Genomic DNA, 21,442 nt, shown 5'->3' with positions numbered 1-21,442 from the left:
GGGTTTTGAGCAACATTTAGACCAAGGAGTGCTATTCCCGGACCCAGAAAACCAATTGACTACAAATCTTTACAACAAAAATGTAAGTAACATTGTTTGTTATTAAAACAAAAAGGTTGTAAGGTGCCTTGTGCTCAATACCAAAAAATGTAATTAGATCAAAATTAAAAAGAAATAAGCTAATTTAGGAGCAAAACTTCTCAAGGATCAAATTTAAGTTATAACTTATCAAACATGATTTGGTTATGGCTTGCATAAAATTATAGAGATTTCTATGTCCATAATAGAAAATAGGATTAATTTTTACCATGTTATAAGAGTTCATTGATAAGGTTGTCATAGTAGGCTACTCCAACTTTGTTAATTCCACCTTTGATTGTGCCATCTGTTCTCACCAAAAACAAGAAACTTTTGAAAGAAAGGCACTACTAATTGCTAGTCACTTTTGTTTAAGGGTTACAAAATTGGCTCACATGGTAATATTTGTGACTAGGATATGGAAAACCTATATGCATCCAAGCCCATGTCCTTCATTAGTTTCACATCTTCCTGCAAATAACATAGTCCAAGATAAAAATAGTAAATTCATAGGAGGCCGCAAACATAAAAATGAGTAGATTCATGATCTTCCATGGATAGTCCATTGATGGTCCCTCAAAACTTCCATGTTTTCTTTCATATAAATATTCATTTGGGTAATCACCACATGTCCCTCAAAGCTCCCATTTTTTCTTACATATAAATATTCATTTGGGGGCCATTTGAATGGTACCTTCTCTCTAATAGAACCCATTTACTTTTTTATGCCTACAATCATTTTAAAATTGTGAAAATAAATGATGTGTATCTAGAAATTATTTTTCTTTCGCATATCACATCAAATGATGAAATTATACATAAAAAAGGAAACCAAATAATACAAAATTGATAAGTTGGTTGTTCTAGAGCTTGAAACCAAGAGATTCACACGGTTAGTTGTCATGCAATCATAGGTTAATGTTGAGCTTCACTTGGTTTCGAGGATAGTTTAATATTCTCTACTAATCAGAGTCAATCACGTGAAGGTGGAAGCTCATTTGGCCCTACTCCCACCCTCCCTAACATCTAAATTCCCCATTAACATCTAAAATCTTAACGAAATGATCAAATCTTTAAAGTACTTGGAAGTTGGGCTACTCTTAGGGGAAGTCTATCTTCATTCCTCATTAGCAATTCATCACAATTCTTTAGCATTCCCATACATCTAACACAAGTACATCTACAAATGTCCTCATCACCTCCTGCGTAAAATGAATCCAATATTACAAAATGCCCCCTAAGAAATAATAGTTCAAGTGAAATAAACACATGAAAAATGAGAGAGAAAAAGAGGAATCTACTTACCAATAGGCATTTCCATTGCAAGGGAATGAGCCTCGTGATTATGGCATTTTGGGAAGAAATACCAAAATCTATTTTGATATGGAATGTAGTATGAGATTCTTATTTCCCTAGTATCCACAATTTCAAAAAATTGATGACCATTATCTATATAGATTAGAGAAGTACCAAATACTACATACCTCACTTCATATTTTGATGCAATCCTAGTAAACTTGTTTGCATTCTATTTAACAAGCACAATCCATTTGTCACCATTAGCAAGCACTGGAGCAACAAAATCTAATGTTAGAAAACTATCATAATTAAAAAAGTTGACATAAGTTTCAGATTAATACAATTGACATAAGTTCTAGAAAATTTATACACTCAACCATTTCTTTTTTAGGTCATCCTTAAATTGGTCTTGACATCTCCATATTGCAAAGACAAAAGGCCATAGAGTGTCCAAGCTACAAGGTTCTACTGATAATACCATCTCCCCCATAGAGGAATCATCTATCAAGTTGCAAGTGCCCACCCTACTTGTTAGATTCTAAATCGAGAATGCACCCACCCTACTTGTTAGATTCTGAATCGAGAATGCATATGCAATTGCGTTCTATATGCATGGACAATAGTTGGAGCTGAAAAAATACACCATGTTTGCATTTATTTAATAGGTCTATTAAGTTTTTTAAATTATAGACCATCATAAAAGTTAGAACTCTAGCTGTAATGTACAAGCAAGTTAACACATAAAAAGTCTTGATTTGCTTGCATGCCAAGGACATTATCCTTGCCTATAAGAGTCAAATTTACAATGTTTGTGATAGTTTATACCTTAAAATACCTAATTAAAGACCTCTAGCAAAAATGCAAACCTTTTGCATTTTTCAGCTCCCCCTGATGTTGTATGCATATGAATTGAGATTGCATATTGAACTATGGCCTTCTTTTGCATTGCATGAAACAAAGATATTCACCAAGTTAGTTGTCATGCAATCATAGGTTAATGTTGAGCTTCACTTGGTTTTGAGAATAGTTTAATATTCTCTACTAATCAGGTCCAACCTCGTGAGGTGGAAGCTCATTCTCACCCCCCCTAAACATCTAAATTCCCTGTTAACATCTAAAATCTTTAAGAAAAGATAAATCTTTAAAGTGACTGGAAGTTGGACTATTCTCAAGGGAAGTCCATCGTCATTTCTTGCAAGCAATTCATCACAATTCTTTAGTGTTCCCATACATCTAACATAGGTACGTCTAGGATACATCTGGGAATATCCTCTTCGCCTCCTGCATAAAATGATTCCAATATTACAAAATGCCCACTAAGAAATAATAGTTCAAGTGAAATAAGCACATGAAAAATGATAGAGAAAAAGAGGAATCTACTTACCAATAGGCATTGCCATTGCATCTGTGGCCATGCTACGTGTTCTACGTGTTGAGTGTGTTTTATTGTTTTATTATTTGGATTCTGGAATATGTATGCAACTGGATCAATAAGCACCTTAAAAAAGATCACTTTGTATATATCCATACATACATACATATGAAATCCTAGATCTCCACCAATCTCCAACAACGTTTGGAGCTCTCTACCCTCTTTCATGCGTAGCTCTTAGGAATCCACATTATCTCTTTGTATACATACATATACACACATACATACATACATACATATACACATACATCAATACATAAATACATACATACGTATGTGCGTACATACATACACATGCATATGTAATTTTATCACCTTAGAAAACTGTATTTGATCCTACTAGCTGGAAACAATTGATTGTTCATTTTATTGTACCTAATCTGATGAGAGTTTTACAGGAATTTGTAATCAACCCATCTAATCAACAACTAGACCAATTTAACTAGGTTATGACTTGTTTCTTTCTAAAAATATTTCTTCCATTCATGTGGGCATATGTGGCTCTGTATTCAATGCTAAAATATTGAAAATAAATGGAAGGGGAAACTAAGCTAATTTATTTTTAGTTTTTCCCTGTTTTGAGTTGATTGTAATGTCGAACATTAGACACAAGTTGTAATTTGTTTTAGTTTTTTCTTCGATTTGAGCCGATTGTAGCAGGCTACAACCAACCAAGCATATCTACTAATATGTTGTCAAGTTTACTCTATAGATGGTTTTGGAACACAAAGGCCACCTATCCCTTCCATTTCTGGTTATGTGCTTTCATGTTTACTCTGACACATATAGTTTAGATTGTAGATTTCTACTTTATTAGCTTTATAGTAATATTTTTAAACTGCCAAGTAGGATGATCCACATGGTATCTATATGCAACAACAAGATTGTTAACAAAGTACTAGTGTAGCCTAGCAATAACTAAATAAGGTGTCTTTTTTTGAAGATGTCTAAAGAAGAACCCCACAACTGACAATAGACTTTGATCAATTGTACGAACTGTGTAAAGAGAGCCAATAAAAACTTCATTTTCAAGCATTTGGTGCATGGTGGATTGACTATCATTGATTTCTTGTAGTCTTATGATCTCATAAGCCTTGTTGCATATTGTCTGATCAATTCCTAATGCACTGAGATTTGTGAAGTTCATTCCTTTCAAGTTTGTTGTCACTGCTTTAAGGGCTTCGTTGTTTTCATTAACAAGTTTGAGTTTCTATTTGAAATGTTGATCATTCAATGAATGTAGGAGTTTGATTCTCATGGAATGATCTTGTAACAATATGTATAAATCATATGTAAAAATGTTTTGACAGGAAATTCTAAGGATTAGTGATCACCATTGGAGTTTGTTAAGTAAAGGGCACTAAATTCATGGCTATGGAGCAGCAGCATGAGTTCTAGCCATTAGATGTTAGTGTTTAATGATTCGAAGTGATTTGGTATACTGGAAACAAGGTGAAACAACCTTCAATTGAGTTTGAAGGTGCTTGGAAGGCAAAGATTTAGAAAATCCTACCTTTGAGGGTTTATAGGAGACTGATTTGGGGCTTTTGGAGTTACAAAAGTTTTGGGACTAATTCCTTTTGGATTTGGAACATTCACAACATAAGGAGAGACTATCTAGAGTTTGGGGTCTTGGGAATACAAGAAACTTGTGGTTGCTTTGTTAAATTGCTCTCTTTTCATGCATTTTTTAGCCACAGTATGGTACCAATAGGATATGGTCTAAAGGAACACATCAGACCCTTCTGATATGTTGTAGTATGGCTTAATGGGTATTTGAATCCACCATTTTTTTGGGGAGTGTTTTGGAAAGTTTAAGAGGAATGTTCACTCAGAAATCAATTAGGCCTCTAGGATAGTTTGAGGGTTTTGGGTTTTGGATGTTACTTGAAGACCAAAAATCGATTGAAACCTTTTGAATCCACCTTGATTTGGCCTAAGACACCCATCCTAATCACTAGGGAGGTGTTGAAGTTGTTTGTATACTTTTTTCTTTGTAGAGGGTTTGGGGAACCTTGTACTTCCCTTATAGGTTTAAGTGGGATTAACTTGGGTTTGACTCCCACCATCCTTACCTCTGCATCATATGGATCCTTTATATCCAACCAATCATTATAAGTTGGGGAATGCACTTCATGCTTGGCATACAAGTAATGCATTTGCATATGCAATTTTATCACCTTGGAAAATTGTATTTGATCCTACTAGCTGGGAACAACTGATCGTTCATTTTATTGTACCTAATCTGATGACAATTTTATAGGAATTTGTAACCAACCTAGCTAAGTAGCAACTAGACTCATTTAACTGGATTATGGCTTGTTTCTTTCTAAAAATATCTGCTATGATATGTTTTTTGTAAAATTTCTTGCGAAATCTACCCATTTTTCCTGGTCTGCATTATTTGTGTGCAAGATTTTGATGTAAGTCAATTATCATGGGTTGAGTGAGTTTTATTGTTTTATTATTTGGATTCTACAATATGTACGTAGTCGGATCAATTTTTCCATTGTCCTAAGATGTAATAAGCACCTTAAAAAGGATCTCCTTGCATATATACATACATACATAGACACACATATGTGTGTATGTATGTATATATACACATACATATACATAAAGAGAAGCTTCTCTATACATACATACATACATACATACATGCATACATAGACATACACATATGTGTATGTATGTATGTATAAATACACATACATATACATAAAGAGAAGCTTCTCTCTTCACCTGTTGAGGGAAATATAAAGAGACACATGTTTAGAAGGAAAGAAGAACATTTACATAGGTATCGCTTCTCCCCTACAAGAAAATCACATCACGAAGGCATAGAGATCACAAGGGCATGACACGACAACGAAATCATAGAGCATGAGCGTAGAGATCACAAGAGCACATAAATGAAATACAACGATCACAAGGGAATGACAATGAAATCGTTGATCGGTTTTGCAAGCTTTTGTTTACCTCTTACACAACGTGCTAACCAATAATCTGATTTCTCATCATTCCCTTGTGGTGCAACCAATGTAAAGACATGCCTTGGCTGAAGAAGATCCGATAGATGGTTATGCTCAAGTGAACTTTCCATGTCATCATTTCTGATAGAGGATATGATAGACAGTGGAGTAAGATAATGTGGAGCCCATGTGTCTGCCCACTCACTCAACTCACAGTGATCCCAATCACACTAAAAATGATCAAGACAAAAGCAAGCTAGCTGTTGTGTCCAAATGGTCCATGTACTAGAATCGGAGCTCCCGAACGAATGCATTTTGATGAGTCTCTAACTATAGCACAATCTAAACAACCAAAAGAACCTGTGTACTACTAAATCAAGAGTCCCCCCTATGATAATGTTGAACTACACCAATCAACAATGCTATGAGCATCAAGAAGCTCTCTTCCTGAAATCTTCAATTGCTCCTTAACTAGAGCTCTTTTCACACATGCCCCTGCCCCATCATGTTCCCCTTTCCTATGGCCGAACTCAAAAAAACTCCAAATATGAGGCACCTCCCTCTCTATGTTCATACTACATAACCAATAAAACATGCGAGCATTCTTGAATTGACCTGTGCAATTATCTGACCAAATGATATGTCTATCCATAACAATGTCATGCTCTTGTAAGAAATCAAAATAATTCTCGACAAAATGTTGCACAAACTCACGAGAGTGAGATCTATTATCACTCATGTAAAAATGACACTCTCTAATAATCTTTCAATTATCTTCCACACTATTAGGGGCATGTCTATATGTTATGTGGACAAAAATAACAATCTGAATGAAGTTGTAATACTGAGATTGTGTCTCATTTTGAGGTTGCAATGTGTAGTTCTCAGCAAAGTCAACAATTGATATAATAATGCCAATGGGAAAAGTCTCCTTACACATTCTAAATTGTCGATCCAACCACTGGGACCTATGACTATTCCTTGCATACTTGTAGAAAAGATTTGTCTTGAAATCTGAAATAAAACTAGTCAGATAGATTTATTTTACAACCAATTCACATCTAGAGCCCTCACCCCCACTCTTCAATGTGTATTTCACCATTTCATATACTATTTTTTTTTACTATTGTCTTCCTAAGATCTTGTTCGCACCCCTCATGGAAACTTGTGTCAAACTTGGATAAGACACCACATTCTGAACACTTCTCATTTAAGCAAGCATTTTTATAAAAGAAACAACCATCAACTCTATGACATAAAAATTGATCTACTAAGTCTCTTGATGATTTTGGAAGCCCACTAGCACCACAATTCTCCAACATTTCTTTACTATGCAAAGTAGAACGGATGGATTGTAATAGTTCATGGTGCATAGAAAACTCGACATGGTATTTGCAACATGTATTTCGAATTTTAAATGGCGCACAATAAAATGGCTTCAAAGATTCAAAAGCCCTTTGTGATATATGCAATCTTGGATGACTATCTCTCAATTCTTTGAACAACATAGTTTGACTTACCTCCAAATAATGTTTAGGATGTGGCATGCAGTCTTTGATGCCAATTCTCAACTTTAATACGTCTTTAGCATTGGGTGATACTCTTGAGCTAGAGTGCCAAAACTGTATAATTTCTTCCTTCAAATCATCGAATTACTTCTTATCAAAATGTGGAATTCTCCCACCAAAAGCCCATGTTTCATTTTGAAGAGGATTATCAATTCTCTCGTCTACTAAGTGCTCTTTTCAAAGTAGTACGATTTAGGTTCAATTTAATACAAGTTTATCTCATATATCTACCCTTTCTCAAATGATGACTTACCAAAGAGGTTGTAATAACCCTTCGATTAGCTCTCTTATCCTTATCCCTGCTATTTTTCCCAATGCTATTGAGAGCACTGAAAAGATTCTTCACAATAATGACATTTCTTTCCAATTTTTTATTGACACAAATTTTCAATTTGGAAAGCATGGGTCTCATCTTTTGCATCTTTAATAAGTGTATAAAAAGTTGACATTACTCCACCACTATCTTGTTGTCGAAAAATATCTTACATAGTCTTGAAGCCCATAACCGAATGGTTCTTTGTGATTTTTCCCTCTAAATTGGTAACAACCGTTTCATCAATTTCAATTATCCATTTTGGTGTTCTACGACTTTCATGTCAATTATAATTAGGAGATATGTAACATTCCTATGAATTTTCATTTTTGACATGGTCAATCATGCAATTTACATTATGAACTGATAAGTTTTCATTCTCCAAATTTTTATTTTCTAAAATTTCAATCCTAATATTATCATTATCAATTGATACATTTTCATTTCCAACTATACATATTCATTATCTGACCCTACAATTTCACCTTCGATCAATACATCTTCAACATAACTCACATTTAACATATCGTGTCTCTTCCTTTGGTGATTTACTTTGTCCCTTTCCCTATATGCTACAATGTCTTCATTCGATACTTTCCTTTTGTGTTTAGCCTTTCGATGACTACTGCTTCCCATTCAGAAAACAATATTGGACACCTAATCATACATTATAGCAACTTTTTCGATCGTATGAGCCCCAAGAAATCATTTTTCTCCAAACCCGTGAAAATGGACCTCGAAAAACGTGATTTTCAGGTCTGCAGTGACAAAATATTTTGGAAAAACTATGCCAGTATTTTGGGTACTTGATCCCATATCAGGTACCCGAAATGGATGCCCAAATTTTGGAGGGAAATCAAAATTTGACAAGTGTGGGCAATGTGAACAAATTTGTATATTATTATATATTAGTATTTTCTTAAATATAATATAGTATATAATTATTATTATTAAATATAATATAGTAATATATATGACTATTATTATGACCTCTCTCTCTCTCTCTCTCTCTCTCTCTCTCTCTCTCTCTATATATATATATATATATATATATATATATATGATTTATATTATTATATCTAATAGGACATTATATATGATCATTATATTATATATGACTATTATTATTATATATGATTATGATTTTTACTATTATTATTAAATATAATATAGTATATTATTATTATTATTATGACATAAATATAATATATTAATATATATGATTATTATTATATTTAATAGGATATTATATATGATAACCTATAACCTATTTGGATCGATCAAATGGGTCGAAAGGAGTCATAGGATAACCTATGACCCCTTTCGATGAATTAGGGGTTGGTTTGAATGCATCGAAAGGGGTCATAGGATAACCTATGACCCCTTTTGATGTATTTCACAACAACATATGTCCTTAAGGGTCCTAGGGACTTATTTTGTTTGATCGAATGGGTCAAAAGGGATCATACGATAGCCTGCGACCCCTTTCGATGCATTTCATGACAACATATGTCCCTAGGGGTCTTAGGACCTCTAAAGATCTATTTGGTTTGTTTGAATGCATCGAAAGGGTTCATAGGATATCCTACGACCCCTTTTGATGCATTTCATGACAACATATGTCTTTAGTGGTCCTAGGACCCCTAGGGACCAATTTGGTTCGTTTGAATGCGTCAAAAGGGGTCATAGGATAACCTACGACCCCTTTTGACGTATTTCATGACAACATATGTCCCTAGGGGTCTTAGGACCCCTAGGGACCTATTTGGTTCGTTCGAATGCATCAAAAGGGGTTATAAGATAACTTATCACTCATTTTGACACATTTCATGACAACATATGTCAGACTTATTTGGTTCCTTCGAATACATTGAAAGGGATCATAGGATAACCTACGACCCCTTTTGACACATTTCATGACAACATATGTCCTTAGGGATCCTAGGACCCCCAGGGACTTATTTGGTTCGTTCAAATGTGTTAAATGGGGTCATAGGATAACCTACGACCCCTTTTGACGCATTTCACGACAACATATGTCCCTAGAGGTCCTAGGACACCTAAGGACCTATTTGGTTTGATCGAATGGGTCAAAAGGGGTCATAGGATAACATATTACCCTTTTCAATGCATTTCATGATAACATATGTCCCTAGGGGTCTACGAACCCCTATAGACCTAATTGGTTCGATCGAATGGGTTGAAATAGGTCATAGGATAACCTATGACCCCCTTCAGTGCATTTCATGACAACACATGTCCCTAGGGATCTTAGGACCCCTAGGGACCTATTTGGATCAATCGAATGGGTTGAAAGGGGTCATAGGATAACCTATGACCCCTTTCAACGTATTTCATGACAACATATGTCCCCTAGGAACCTATTTTGTTTGTTTGAATGCATCAGAAGTGGTCATAGGATAACCTATGACCCCTTTTGACCTCTTTCATGACAACATATGTCCCTAGGGATCCTAGGACCCTTAGGGACCTATTTGGTTCGTTCAAGTGCATCAAAAGGGGTCATAGGATAACCTACGACCCTTTTTACAACATTTCATGACAATATATGTCCCTAGGGATCCTACGACCCCTAGGGGCCTATTTGGTTGGATCGAATGGGTCACATTTCATGACAAGATATATCCCTAGGGGTCCTAAGACCCCTAGCGACCTATTTGGTTTGTTTGAATGCGTCAAAATAGGCCGTAGGATAACCTACGACCCCTTTTGATGCATTTGATGACAACATTTGTCCCTATGGGTTCTAGGACTCCTAGGGACCTATTTGGTTTGTTTGAATGCATCGAAAGGGGTCATAGGATAACCTACGACCCCTTTCGACGCATTTCATGACAACATATAGAATCCCTAGGGACCTATTTGGTTCGATCAAATGGGTCGAAATGGGTCATAGGTTATCCTATGACCCCTTTCAACACATTTCATGACAACATATGTCCCTAGGGCTCATAGGATAACCTATGACCCCTTTCGACGCATTTCATGACAATATAGGTCCCTAGGGGTCTTAGGGTCCTATTTGGTTCGATTGAATGCGTTGAAAGGGGTCATAGGATAACCTATGATCCCTTTCGACATATTTCATGACAACATATATCCCTAAGGGTCCAAGGACCCCTAGGTACCTATCTAGTCTGATCAAATGGGTTGAAAGGGGTCATAGGATAATCTATGATCCCTTTCGATGCATTTCATGACAACATATACCTATTTGGTTCATTCTAATGCGTCAAAAGGGGTCATAGGATAACCTATGACCCCTTTCGACACATTTCATGACAACATATGTCCCTAGGGGTCCTAAGACTCCTAGGGACCTATTTGGTTTGATCGAAATGGTTGAAAGGGGTCATAGGATGATCAAATGGGTCAAAAGGGGTCATAGGATAACGCATGACCCCTTTTGATGCATTTCATGACAACATATGTCCGTAGGGGTCCTCGGACCCCTAGGGACCTATTTGGTTTGATTGAATGCATCGAAAGGGGTCATAGGATAACCTATGACCCCTTTCAACGTATTTCATGATGACATGTCCCTAATGGTCCTAGGACCCTTAGGGACCTATTTGGTTTCGTCAAATGCGTCGAAAGGGGTCATAGGATAACCTACAACCCCTTTCGACACTTTTTATGACAACATATGTTCCTAGGGGTCTTAGGACCCCTAGGGACCTATTTGGTTCATTTGAATATGTTGAAAGTTGTCATATGATAACCTACGACCCCTTTCGACGCATTTCATGATAACATATGTCTCTAGGGGTCTTAGGACCCCTAGGGACATATTTGGTTCGAATGAATTGGTTGAAAGGGGTCATTGGATAACTTATGACCCCTTTCAACGCATTTCATGAAAATATATGTACCTAGGGTCATATTATAACCTATGACCCTTTTTGACACATTTCATGACAACATATGTCCCTAGGGATCCTAGGACTCCTATGGACCTATTTGTTTCAATCGAATTCGTCAATAGGGGTCATAGGATAACCTATGGCCCCTTTCGACATATTTCATGACAACTTAAGTCCCTAGGAGTCCTAGGATCCCTAGGGACCTATTTGGTTCAATCGAATGGGTTGAAAGGAGTCATAGGTTGAAAGGTGTCATAGGATAACCTACGACCCCTTTCAACGCATTTCATGACAACATTGTCCCTAGGGTCCTTGGACCCCTAGGGACCCATTTGGTTCATTTGAATGCATCGAGAAGGGGTCATAGGATAACCTACGACCCTTTTCAAAGCATTTCATGACAACATATGTCCCTAGGGGCCTTAGGACCCCTAGAGACCTATTTGGTTCGATTAAATGGGTTGAAAGGGGTCATGGGTTAGGTAACCTATGACCCATTTTGATGAATTTCATGACAATATTATATTTAATAATAATAATAATCATATATATTAATATATATAATAAGAATAATAATCATATAATATTACTATATATATTATAATAATAATAATTATCATATATATTAAATTATATTATATTTAGTAATAATAATAATCATATTTATTACTATATTATATTTAATAATAACAATCATAATAATACTTATATATATTACTATATTATATTTAATAATGATAATCATAATAATAATTATATATATCACTATATTATATTTAATAATAATAATAATTTAATAATAATAATAATCATCATAATAATATATAATAATAATAATGCCGACGCTTCCCACATTTTGGTTTTCCTCCAAAATTTGGGCTATGAATGTTTGAAACAATTTTGGCCGCCACTTTTCGGTTACCTGATTTTACATCAAGTACCCAATCTAGTAGCGAGTACCCGATTTGAAATCGGGTACTTGATTAGGCATGATATTTACATAAACTATTTGGTCAACTCAAAAAATGTGTTTGAGACAGGTTTCACTAACATTCAGACTTCGAGTAGCCATTTGATAATATTATTTTCATCGAAATGCAATGAAATGAAAAGAGTTTTTTTATAACACTCTAAAGATTCCATTGATATAATTGTTGTCAAATTCTGAGTTCAATATGTATTTACTAGTTAATTTTTAATGAAGATGTCTTAAAGTGTTGATTGACATACTGATTGAAAATTAACTATAACTTTCAAATGGTAGAACATTTTTGAAATCTAAAAGTTGTGTCACATTCTATCCTTCGCCTAGTATAAGGAAAAATAATAAAATTAATTTGGTAAAGTTTTCAATTAGTTAAGGTGGTCAGACATTGGAGTTTTTTATTATGAAAAAGTTATAGTAGTAAATTCATATTTAATTATTTATTTGGAATAAAAATACCCAAAAATATGCATCACATCCAGCCATGAGTCTACTTTTTTAATCTATAATTATACTAAAAAATATTATCATTTGATCTTTACTAAGGTGGTCAGACATACACCTACTTTTTATTTTTGCCTTGAAATTTTTTTAGTACTATATTAAAATCCAAAATTTTGTCAAATCAAATTATTTTTTCTCCAAATAAGGCCTAGTAGTTTAGAAATTGCATTCAATTTCCTTCAGATTCTTGTCTTACAACTTTTTGATATAAAGTCCATAACTACTTTAAAATTACTTGTTAAGTTAACATAACCCTAATTTGCTGGTTTTTCAGTGCCACTTAAGGCCATAGTTTGGTTGACCATGATCCTACATATACCCTACCAAAAAGCCAATAATTTTTTTAGAAAGTTGCAAAAAAACTGAATCTTCTAACATAAATAGGTCCATAATATTATTAGTGAGAAATTAAAAAGTTGCTAATTAATTTTGTAGGTGAAATTGTAAATTTCATTTCTATATAACATTTATTAGTACTATTTATGGAGTTGAGTTCTATTAGATAGTTAATTTTAACCAATCAAAATAATTTATTATGGAACATTTTTTTATGGAGGCCACGATGATTTAGGAATCCAATATGGACCCACTTGTGCTTGAAACCTCTTTGGCTTAGAGCCAAGGATTGAGGGGCATCCACGCCATCAAAATCACTTGAGGCATGATCTTGACCTCATCCCTTATGATGTTGGATCCTTGCACTCAACAAGACTTGATCCTTGGTGGGCTCTTTGTGAGCCATTCAACTTCACCAGTAGATCATGGGTGCATTGACTATTGTGGAACTTTTAAACGGAAACATAGTTCTATAAATTTTTTAAATATGTAATTCTTTTTCCTTCTATTTTTAAATATTGGTTTATCTATTATATAATTGGTTCAAATTAATGTCTTATATGGCCGCCTTTTAAGGGATACATAAAATCTCTTCTCCAAAGTTTTATTTTTAATAGTAACTTCTACTTTTTCACATTGATAACAATGATTTTATATAGAAACTTTTGATTTTTCCCATTAATAACAATGTCTTTAGTGGAAACTTTTTATCTATCTATAAAAATTGTGTGCATCATTAGGCTTTCTTAAAAAGTCTACTATGAGGATGCAAAACATTTGCATAGTTTTTTATGTAGTGTTAAATTTATAGATGAGGATTCTTTATTTTTGAATTGTGAGTATTTAGGCAAAACTTTTATGATTGTACAAGGTTTATTTATTTATTTACATTTTGTGATGTCTTTTGTAGGTTTTCCCTTTTATTTCAATTATAGAGAAAGACATTTCCACCTCAAGTGTAGAATCATCAGCTAATTAAATAAAAAATACTAAATAAGATTTATGTATATTTTACATTTTATTTTTTAAATATAGTTATTTATGTTAAATATAGTTATTTATGTTAAATATATGATTATTCACATTAGTAAAAACTCAGTGACTTCAAATGGATAAAGTATTAGTTTAGGTATAAATCTGAAAAGGAAATTAATATATAAAGAGAGAATATGTTATTTTTCCTCCTATTTGGATTCAAATCAATGTAGATTTTTCAATGAAGAGAATATTATTTTAATTGTGAAATTAAAATAAGGTAAGAGCCTACAATGCAACAATAAATTGTGAAGATCTCATGAGAGACGTCTTGGGTTCAAATCTACTTGAGCTTAAAACATAATAATAAAATAATGAAAATAATCTCTAGGCTTCAACCCATTATCTATAAAAAAAAATTATGAAATTAAAATGCAGATATGTATTTAGATTTTGTTTTATTTTTTAGATACATAAAATCTCTCTAATTTATTTGTAAATAAATAAAATTAACATTTCTATTTATTTTATTTTTTTCATACTTCTTATTTCATATTCTGAAATTATAAGAAAACTAACAATTGAAAAAATAAACTTGAATCATTTTTCTTACCTATACATAGATTGATTTTATTTTAGTTTTTTCATACTTCTTATTTCATATTCATTTGTAAATATATAAAAGTAACATTTCTATTTATTTTAGTTTTTTCATACTTCTTATTTCATATTCTGAAATTATAAGAAAACTAACAATTGAAAAAATAAACTTGAATCATTTTTCATACCTATACATAGATTGATTGCTTATATTTTTATTAATGATTTAGTTAGATTTTATTTGTACAATTGGATTTTTTAAATTTATTTTTTGTTCTCCATCAACTATTTTCATCTATAATTTTTTATTTTTTATTTTTTACAACATTATACTATAGCCAATTAATTAGTTAGAATTATGTTGCTACAGTTATGATTGTTATCTATTTCTATATAGCCAATTATATAGTTCAAATCATTTTACTTGAGATAATAATTAATTTGGATCATTATTCAATAGTTTTTTTAAAATTTAGCTAAAATTGGATTATATTACTTTTAAACTCATACATCTTATATATAATTATATATTATTGATAATTACTATACTATATAATTATATTTAAGATTATACTTAATATAAGGTAAAATAATGTTATAATTTTTTAGATTACGGTAAAAGCAGGTTTTGAAGGTACCTCGAAACCCTTTAACAACTAGGAAAAATATATAGCAATAAAACCACCAGGAAAGAAGTCCTGAAACCAACAAAAAAATTAGATTTTAGAGGGACCTGAAACCACAAACATAGTCCAAAAGAAGAGAACATAGGTCTTACAGGGACTTGGAACCACTAAAATAGTTTAGACTAAAAACCAGTTAACAGGGCCAAAAATCAATACAAAGTACCACATCCAAAAAATAGGACCAGAACAGGACAAAACCAAAGAACAAAAACCCAAGGCAACTATTGTAGCTCTGTAATCATCTTGACAGCCTCTTTACCAATCACAACAATATCTTGGATGGAATCAGCAGCCGAAGCAGCAGCATCTTTCAGGGCTTTCTTCCTCAAGCTCTGCCTAGTTCTTTTGCTTGGACTCTCAGGAGATATAGTTTCTTCATTGACTCTTTTGCCAAGGCTTGCAGCAACAACACAGATACTAGATGTGACCTGTTCCATCCTTGTTCCACTTTCCTTGATAAGTATTCTAAGATTTTGCTCATAGTTTTTGAGTTTATTAGGAATATCTCCCATTTGCTCTTCCAAATGGCTGATTTTAGCATGGTCGGTATCCTGGATGTGTTGCAGAGTTTCCACTTTCTTCTTCAGCCCCATCAATTCATTATAAATCCAATAATCAACAGGAGAATGGAGTCAGCTTTGAGCTTGGTAGAATGCAGGAAGGAGAGCTTGGTTTCCCTTTGCGAAGAATCAGTGGTACCATTTGCAGACTCATGAGGAGGGGAACAAGACTTGCTTAAGACTTCTAGCTTCCTTAACTTCAAATTTACCCATAAAAATAGTATCATCAACAAATTGTCCATGCGAACAAATAAGAGGGTGGGAAGAGGGTTGCAAACCCTTAATGACTCCTCTTTGGACCAAATCCCCCATATATCTCCCTAAACAGTCAGCCATAATAACAAAAAAGAATGGGGGATAAAGGATCACCTTGTCTTGTTTATAGTCAAATTTTGCTTTTATAAATTCAAATAAAAGTTTTTTTTTGATTGGTAAGAGGTTGAAGCCAATATTCATTATTATTATGTGATGTGATTAATTATGATTAATTATTAAGCTTTTGTAGAGTCGAACCCAAGATCTCTTGAATAAGAGGCTCACAATTTACCATTGTGTTGTAGGCTCTTGCCTAAATTCAGATAAATGTTAAATGCTATAACTAATAAATAATTATATAATTCAAATCATTTTATTTGAGATAATTATTCATTATTCAAATATTTTTTAAAATTTTAGTTAAGATTGGCTTAAATTACTTTTAAACTCATACATCTTATATATAATTATACATTATTGATAATTACTATTCTATTTGTTGATAATAATCATTATTATAATTATGTTTAAGATTATACTTAATATAAAGTACAATAATGTTATAATTATGTTTACAGTCAAAACTTACATTAATAAATTCAATTAAAATTTAAATGCTATAGCTAATAAAGCTTTATATAGTTAAATATATAGATCAAATCATAGACAATTATTCATTTAGATCATTATTCAACATTTCTTTGAAAAATTAGTTAAGATTGGTTTAAATTACTTTTCAACTCATACATCTTATATATGAGTATATATTATCGTAAAAAATATTTATACAATGGCAAGTAGTAGCCACTAGTGGCACTTGTTTGATAGACATATAGATGTAGAGTCCTACTCTAACATCAAAGTTGGTGATAGTTATCTATTATTTCATTCTATAAAGCTGAAACATATAGACAATACATCAATATCCTCAAGTTATATTTTTTTTCATTTTTTATATAACCTTACTATCAAAAGTAAACATTATAAACTATAATAGTTTATAATATAAGGCATTTTGAAGTATTTTATGATACATTTTATTTGCAAGGAAATATTTCAATAGATTTGTATAAAAGTTAACAAATATTGAACATCTTTTTTAGATTAAATATTTAATTTTATGATAAGAAATTTCTTTTAGTATATTAAATGATGAAATTTATAATGTTTATAACATCAAATGGAAAACCAACATTGTTTGGATTGTGGAAATCCATTTGTTATTAATGTAAAATATTTTAAATTTTTGTATGATAAGTTTTATTTATAAATAAGTATTACAATATATTTATATATCTTTTTAGCTTGAATATTTAATTATTCTTTTAATGTTTTATTAAAACTCATTAATGGTATATATTATGTATCAAAATATTTAACTTTAAAAACTACATAGTTGACTTTTGATATAATACTATAATTCTTGTTTCATTTAAGAAAATTAGAAATAATGCAAATAATGATTTTTTTTTTTAACTTATAGAAATTTTAACAAGATATATTTATGTAAGTAATTAGAATGCTAGATTTTAATACATATTTTTAAACTAAAATAGTGTTGAAAAAAAACAAATAAGATAATTATGAGTGAAATATTTTAAAATTTTAATTCACTTTCACTTCCTTATGTAAGTATGTCTTCAAAATTAGTTAAAACATAGAGTCTATTTAATCTACAAGATAACTGGAGTTCATTTAATCTAGAAGGTAGCTCCATAGAATCATACTAACTATTGTTTTTTGTTTTTGTTTTAGTTCTATGGAGTTGCCATTAAGAATTATTGGATGAGGGGACCATTAATAGATTTGTAATAGCTATTACTTATGGGTATTAAAAAAGTTAATATTTTTTTTTAGTAAAATTTACAATTGTTTATGAGTAAAATTATTAATAAAATTTTAGTTGTATTTTTTGGCTTATTTAAAGTTATTAAATATGAGGTTAAATGTGTATACAATAAATGATAAATGAAACATAATTGTGGTTGAAACTTTGTGAATTTGGAGGTGAGATGTTTAAATTTAAATTAAATGAGTAGATTAAATGTTCTTGATATTTTGCTTCAACACAAAAATAATTGGTTAACATATGCAAAACTATTATACTATAGACTAGAACTTTTGATGCTAGTGATTAATGAAATCGACAAAGAATTGAGAAATGTAGCTAGCCATTTAAAATAGCAAAATATCATAAAATGAAATTGTGAGTGACATCAAAAAGTAAATTTATCTAAGGTAAAAATCAAATTTCCTATCGTCTCCTTGTTGCATACAACTCCTATTTAAATTTGATAGGTGATAAGTTAATCCGGTTTTCACAATCTTAAAAATAGAAATTAACAAAATAACTGTAAACAAATGTTTTCCCAAGAATCCCGCAGCGCTCAAGAAGCATAGAAGATGTCTCCATCAGATTTCAACTGTACAGACAATTCTGTTTAGTTTCCAGTTCAGCAAGTTACTAAATATCATATTTTTAATAATTGTAAATGGAAAGTAACACAATTACTGGTGGACGATGTCTCTGAGAATTTCAGGGACATTCCCCCCCTTCCAATTTAGATGATTTCAAGCTAATCACACTGGAGATATTCAGGACTTTCCTCAATTTCATTAAATATGGAGTGTAGATATTCCAGCAGAAATGCATGATGATACTACAACAGTCCTGTCAGTTCAAAATGTTTCATCGGCTCCAGGAATGGTCGCATGCCACTGGAAATGTCCAGCTCACATTCTTTCCTTTACCTACTTCTTCTTGCTTGTATTTCTCCCAGTCCGAAAGAGTATTTCTCAAATCAATAAGCTTCGCCTTCAATCCTTTGCAACAGTTGGCATGCATTGTAAAGACTGAATTCAGATCATTTGTTCGTTGACAGTACCCGCCAAAATATTTAGTATCAAGGAATTCCACTTCAATTCCCCTGCTTCTGAACTCCTTCCATTTCAGTATGTTCAACACATCTTGTTCATTTAAGCCGGGATAATCTTTCTTGGATTCATACCAAAATTTGAAAAAACTGTGAGTCTGTTCATTGGAGTGAACATACATGAATCCTCCATTAGGCAAAATTGTTCAGGTCATCTGGCTTTCCTCTATAATAATCTGATGCTATCTGGAATTCTGCCTTGGATGACAATTTTGTGAAAGGATCTCGAAACCACATAATATCAGCATCCTGCGTAATAATATAATCCGAATTATACTGATGACAAATCAGGGAATATATATATGAATTATTGTGCAATTTCTCCAAACCCTTGATAAAATCCTAAATATTTATCTTACCGAGAAAAGGAAGTTATATCCTCGCTCCAAGACCTCCCCGAAGAAAAGAAGCCTTCTCCACATCATTTTCAAATACTCTTCACTCATGAAAAGCTTTTCTCCAGAGAAATCCACTCCCTCTGTCTTCATCAGATAACAATGCGGATGTATTTCCCTGCACCGATTGAACGCCTTCTCATCTACAGCAACAATCAATAAATTTTTCAACAGCGCCTCTGTTCTTTCACCGATGTGGAAACTTTTCAGAAATAAATCGATTATGCTATTGTTCTGTGCCCACGCCGCATTTAGAGTCGTGATTATCACAGTTTTCTCCCTGTTTGTCGCTTTTGAAAGGCTTTCTTTAAGCTCGTCGGTAACATCTGATGAACCTAAAGCCTGCAAGAAACAAAGGAAATTGTAAATTAGCTCAGTCCTCTGGATCACAACTTTCTGAGCGAAATTTGTACGCAGAAAGGTGCAGGTAAATGAGTCTGAATGATGAATAAAAGTGTGTTAAAATTTGACAGTATGTCATATGTTAAACATTGTTAATTTTATACAGAAATCTTGTAAATTATAGCCGATATCTGATAAATACATCTATTTAAAAGGGGGATTGATATCTACGTATAATATACATACAAGAAGCTTTTTAACTGATGTTTTTTTGCATGTATTTAACATATCTATATAACTTTCAAGGATTATTGGTGTGAAATCGACTGCAAATATTTTTTAGCTAATAATTTACAAAGCGATCTATGAAAATGAAGAATTGAATAGCATACAGTCTTTAAGAGAGGGAGAATGATTGATAGATCTCACTGTAATTCAGATTTTCAAATATTTGGCAAATCACCTGTACATATTTTTGAATTAGTAAATACTCAGTTACCTATGATCATTAAGAATCGAATTAAATACATAGTCTTTGAAAGAGGCAGAGTGATTGGTAGATAACTGAAAATTCGATTCTTCACTGTATTTTTTGTGATGATATTACTAGAAACATTGATTCAAAATATATACAATCAATTTCAGAAATAATCTTGTCCAAAAATAAGGTCGGTTACATCTATTAATAAATTAAAAAGGCGAATTTCTTACATAATCTGGATTCGGTGCAGAATTGTCCATCCCTGAATGGAAGAGCGTCTGCACTGTGGAGAAAGAGCTGAGAAGAACTGGAGTGAAGGAAACCTGAAGATTTTTATCAAGGATCACATACAGAGCTACCACCAGTGTTGTGCAAAAAAGGATTGCACTCACACTCCTCACGAGGCTCTGATTATCCCCTTTCATGCCGAACTTTACAGATTTTTATTGAATTCGACCAATTTATACCCCGAGAAGTAGTTCTCTGTGCATAATTAATAGTCTTAAGGCATATCAGAACGCCGCATGTCTGCAATAAATTAGAAGGATTTGGATTTTTGTTTGATCTGTTTGCCCTGGTTTGAATTTTGGGCAATGGACTCGGCTCTTGTAATGAAGCTTCTTGCTAGATATTCTCAAAGATGACCATATGCATATTCTATTTAAATATTGTGTCTAATTTTATATTTCAATCACATTAAATAAGTCAAACTTAGTTTTTCCTTTTAAATTGAATGAGTTTTAAAAATAGGTTTATTTACCTAATCTGACATTTCATTGTTTATTAAAAGATGTTTATTATATTAATAGTGAAGCTTGACTTTTCATTATTAAAATGAATGAAT

General features: G+C 32.4%; 1 pseudogene across 1 annotated transcript; it reads right to left on the bottom strand.

The window, feature by feature from the left end:
• Window positions 1–18,908: 18,908 nt before the first annotated feature.
• LOC149529499 (uncharacterized protein At4g15970-like) lies at window positions 18,909–21,023 on the bottom strand (annotated as a pseudogene). The gene is made up of 3 exons (XR_016358740.1): window positions 20,829–21,023; window positions 19,740–20,117; window positions 18,909–19,629 (listed from the first exon to the last, which is right to left on the bottom strand). The product of XR_016358740.1 is annotated as an uncharacterized protein At4g15970-like (transcript).
• Between the last annotated feature and the right edge of the window lie 419 nt (window positions 21,024–21,442).

Source organism: Cupressus sempervirens, chromosome 11 (assembly GCF_028749045.1).
Source record: "Cupressus sempervirens isolate cs-2001-9-10 chromosome 11, ASM2874904v1, whole genome shotgun sequence".
NCBI lineage: Eukaryota > Viridiplantae > Streptophyta > Pinopsida > Cupressales > Cupressaceae > Cupressus > Cupressus sempervirens.
Note: the sequence above shows the minus strand (reverse complement) of the source record. Positions and strands in the feature narration are given on the sequence as shown.